Genomic DNA, 5,000 nt, shown 5'->3' with positions numbered 1-5,000 from the left:
TCGTCTTTTCAGGGGAGCAAGGATTGTACTCAAACCTTTTTTATGTAGTGTTGTGTCTGCCCACATCTTGGAAGTATTCAACATTTTAGACCTCCAACCCAAAAAGCCAAATAGTTGGAATAAGTTCTTACATGTTTGGGATTTGATCATGTAACACCTTTGTTTTAGTTATGTTGGTAATTAAAACCCATCTTTCAAATATTGCATGGAAAATATCGGTAATTGTCTGCAGAAGCACCAACTGTGGCATCAATGTAATACTGAAGCTTAATTATCGACGTAGTCGTATTTTTCCTGTTTAGTACGGAGTCTGACAAGATTAAATATCTTGCTATTTATGTGGACAAAACCCGAGTATAACTGAGAGGAAGATGAAAAAGAGGGTAGATGCAATCACACCTACCTGTTTTACTCCAGTTCTCTCAGTCAAATATTGTCAAGTTCGAGTGACTTGTTAGTCTTTAGGGAGTAAATTGCTTTTGTTGGGTTTTTCTAATGTCAGGTGATGTGGCTAAGAATTTCAGCATTGACCTTTGTACAATGTTGTCCAGAGATCTTTCGTACAGTCACAATTAAACAAATCGTAGAAATATTTTAACACTCAATCATTAGCAGCTGCTTGTTCTTTTATACGTTTTGTACCATCTAAACCGTGTAGAACCCATTGTACATATACCATTCAATGCTTTAGTCACACTGACGAAACCTCTTATGTCATTCATATCAGTTGCTTTAATCTGTCACCAATTCTTCTTCATTGCTTGTCCTTGCTTGGTGAAAAGTATTTCCATTGCGCACATTATTCTCCTCATGTGGTTGAACCTGATCATTCGCATTCTTTCTCTTGATCTGTCTTTATTTGAGTGTTGGTCTCATCAGATTAGTCTTATACATGTATGTATGTACTATGTATGCATGCAAATATGTACAGTAAGCCCTCGACTATTTCGTGTGTTACGTTCCAAAAACACCGCGATAGGTGAAAATCTGCGAAGTAGAAACTGTGCTGTATATTTATTATTATTATTATTATTTTTATAATTTGTATATATTTATTTTATTATAAATACAAAACAACACCACAGAGGAATCAACATAATAATAATAAACCAGGGTAGGTGAACCGCGATATGACGAGGGATTACTGTATACATACATAATCTTACGTGTCTTGTATAACTATATGCAGGTCCAAACTTACTTTCTATGGTAATTAAATGTGATGCAAATCTTGTTTCGTATGTTGTACTTTTCGCTATACAGTAGGGTTGCTGCTGTGTTGAAACGGTCAGCACTGGGAGTTCGAGATCAACGAATTCGTTTGTTCTATATACAAACGTCATTATGTGAAAGATAATGAATAATAATGCAACCACAAAGCTACATGAGTTGAAGTGGTTACAATTGATTTCATACATCCCAGTATTCGAATGGTAACTGATTTTTTCAAAACGGTCTCGATAGAAATATTAATGATAATTCTTTCTACTAGAGGCACAAGGTCTGAAATTTGTGAGAGGGGGATAGTCGATTACATAAAAATAATGGTTTCAAATTTTGCCACAAGGGCGGCAATTTTGGGAGAGAGGATAAATCGATTACATCGACCCCAATGTTTCCCTAGTACTTAATTTATCGACCCAAAAGGATGAAAGTCAAAGTCGACCTCGGCGGAATTTGAACTCAGAATGTAAAGACGGACGAAATGCTGCATTTACCTGGAGTGCTAACGATTCTGTCAGCTCGCCGCAATAATAATAATAATAATGATCCTTTCTACTGGAAGCACAACTTGGGGGAAGGGATTAAGTCGATTATATTGACTCCAGTGCGTAACTGGTACTTATTTTATCGACCCCGAAAGGATGAAAGGATGAACGGCGGAATAATAATAATTAAAATAATAATTATTATTATTGAGTGAGCCAGCAGAATCGTTAGCATTCCAGGTAATATGCTTAGCGGTATTTATTCCGTCGTTACGTTCTGAGTTGAAATTCCGCCGAGGTCGACATTACCTTTCATCCTCTCGGGGTCGATAAAATAAGTATCAGTTTAACACTAAATGTTTGGAGCCACTTTTTCCACATCTTTTCCTTTAATTCTAGTTAAAATGTCATCAAAAATAAAATAGAGTAAGCAGGAGGTGGCGACAGTAGTGGCGGTGATACGATCTGAATAGAAAACAGGGATTTGTTTAATGAGGGTGCAATGAGAGTCATTAATTCTTTGTTGGCCCTCCTCACAATTACGAAGTTTTGTGTTTGTACGGCTGGTTGTTGCTATCGGTAGTGGTAGAGGGTTCTTTCCAGGGCTGATGCAGTTATGATAATATTGGTGGAGCTGTTTGTGATAGCGGTGAATGTGTTGGATTGTGATGTTGGAGGGGTTGATGTTGCTGTAGATGTGGGTGTATATTTTCTGCTTTTTTTAATGAGTGTTGGTGTTGGGCAATGTACCTTATTGTGTTTTATGTTTGATTTGTTTGGTTTTGGGGGTTTCATTGTTATTCACAATGTAAATATCGTTGCCGTTTAAGTTGGTCTTGCTTTTTTCCCCCTTATTATAGTTTTTGTTGTTGCAGTGATGGTGGTGGTGGAGTAGGTAATATTCATGCTTGTTGTTTTATTGTTGATGCTGTTAGTTAATGTCTTTGGTATTGTTTCATTTATTGTGGGGAATTCAGTTTCGTAATTGGAATGAAATTCATGTGTTGTATTGTCGTTGTTGTGGCCGCTGTTTGTTGTTATAGTGGAGGAACTCCTCTTCAGTCTCTGTTATACTTAATATAAAATCTGCATTAATACTAATAGCAACTCAGTTCATTTAAACCCAGATCGACCCTGATCTAGTAGGCTTGTCGTCAAATGCATTCTAATCATGTCAGTCCTATATTTATCTTTCAGACACAGTCAGTTTAGAACTACATTATCTTCTGTCTCCTGTATTTTATTTAGACACAGTTTATCTAGGACTACATTATCTAATACGTTCTTTGTTTTACAAGAACTTCGTCAGACCACAATTCCGAGTTTATAGTTGACGTTAATCTTAAAATGATTTCTTGCCACTGTTGTAGGAAGTATGAATGAATTCGATGTAATCTAATGTTCTGTCTCACTGGAATCATCAGAGAGATTTGAACTCAGAACAGAAATAATATTTTGACTTCTCATAAATAATAAGTTTAAAAAAGGAAAATTTATATTTGTAGATATACGTTTGGTAACCTCATTAAATTTCACGAATATCACTTTGGTTGGTTGACATGCTTAGTACTAATTTCACTAGTTATTAAAATTTAGTCTAAAAACTAATGTTACCCTGTATGGACTAATTCAATTTGAATAAACGGAGGGTTTGAAAGGAAGTGATCAGAGTTTAAGGCTATGAATGCAGCGAGTTCCATCTTCGTACAACTACAATTTTCAGATATACTATAGTTACTATTATAGTTTATTAATAATAATCACATTATTAGTAATATGTTTAATATTATTAATAATATTGCGATTACGACTTGTTAATATGATTTACTTCAGTTTGAGTTAAATCCCATAATCTCTTTAAACTTGACTTACAATACTTTTGTATGTTTTTCTTTCATAAATTTCCTTAACGTATTATATTCAGAGAGTTTTTATATATTTTTGGTCAATCGATGCCAGCCAGCAATGGAGTCTTGCTCTACCCGGCTTTTATTTCAAAACAACAAACACTGTAATACTGCAGATAGCTTAATCTTAAAAGAAAGATTTATGAGCGGATAAGTCTCAAAAGCAAAACCAAAAAACTGGGAATACTGTCACAGAGACTGCAATAGAACAAGTTCATAAAAAAAAAACATACAGACGTATGGAAAGTAAGAGCTATACTACATGTTATTCGCTTATTTGGTAGCCTCGGAAAGAATTTCTTCAAGAAGAACAGCATTTTAACAGTTTTTATTCTTGGAGAAAACATTTCAAAAAACTTTAATCAATCAATAAATAATAAATGTAATGAATTATTTGAGATTTTTTAAATCTTCAATTACATGTCTTTAAAACGAACCAACGATATACTGGAAATCAAAAACATTTGGACTTGGTAATACATTCACTGACCAAACTCAGACAGTCTTCAATGAACTTGAATCAGTGAAATTATTGGCTGGTTTTTTAACGTTTGGTGAAAATTAAACAACAAAAATGAAGAAAAGCGTACTAACTGCAGATGGAATCTACTGGAACCACATGCTTAATCTGCACTTCCGCTCACCATAATACCAATAAGGCTGCGTTGCTGCTTAGTTTCTGGGGTTTTCTCCTAGCATCATTTTTTTAAAAAAATTTCTTATCTGAAATAACTTGAAAATGTATTTGGCTGGCGTTTTCACTCTGGAAATCAAGTGCTAACCAAATCTGAAAAATAAAACTGAATTATAATTTCAAAATCAAATTTCTTGTTTTACTTTATAAACAAATTATCATTTTTTTCAATAATTATTAATAGTCCAAGAGGCAAGCAACATCGATGAAAGAAGGTAAGTTCTTGGTGAGACAAAACCCAAACCTAATTTCTGTGCCATTTGACTTACACCAGAATATATTTTAAGGAAAACATGAACATTATTATTGGGTGCACGCCGAGTAAGATGGCTGTTACAAAGACGTCGAACTTCTGAAGTAGAAGTTCTGGTCATGGTTAACCATATGTGTCGAATGCATCTTCAGGTGTTCGAAATTTTACAAGATATTGGAATGTTTTAAGTAAAGCAGTAAATCTTGACCAAGGAGAGGCTTTAAGCCGTTTCTACGACTATCCATAGTGTAACCTAATTAGTCAGAGCCTGTATTCCTGTAACATTTACAATGCGACCTACTTAGTTGCAGTATATATTGCCGTAACATGTATAGTGTGACCTAAATATCCATAGTAGGTTTTGCAACAACATCTATAGTATGACCTAATTAGTCGCAGATTGTATTGCTGTAACATTGTAGTGGGGCCAAGTTAAG

At 34.6% G+C, this 5,000-nt stretch overlaps 1 protein-coding gene across 1 annotated transcript in view; it reads left to right on the top strand.

Moving 5' to 3' along the window:
* LOC115211717 (tropomyosin Tod p 1.0102) overlaps positions 1-4,435 on the top strand; it is a 9,122-nt gene extending 4,687 nt beyond the window's left edge. The window contains exon 2 of the mRNA XM_029780373.2: positions 3,634-4,435. The gene's annotated coding sequence lies outside the window, so the exon portion shown is untranslated. The remainder of the gene's footprint in view (positions 1-3,633) is intronic.
* Positions 4,436-5,000: the final 565 nt, after the last annotated feature.

Source organism: Octopus sinensis, linkage group LG5, assembly GCF_006345805.1.
Source record: "Octopus sinensis linkage group LG5, ASM634580v1, whole genome shotgun sequence".
In the NCBI taxonomy this organism is placed as follows: Eukaryota; Metazoa; Mollusca; class Cephalopoda; order Octopoda; family Octopodidae; genus Octopus; species Octopus sinensis.
The sequence above is the reverse complement of the archived record's forward strand: the minus strand, read 5'-3'. Positions and strand labels throughout refer to the sequence as shown.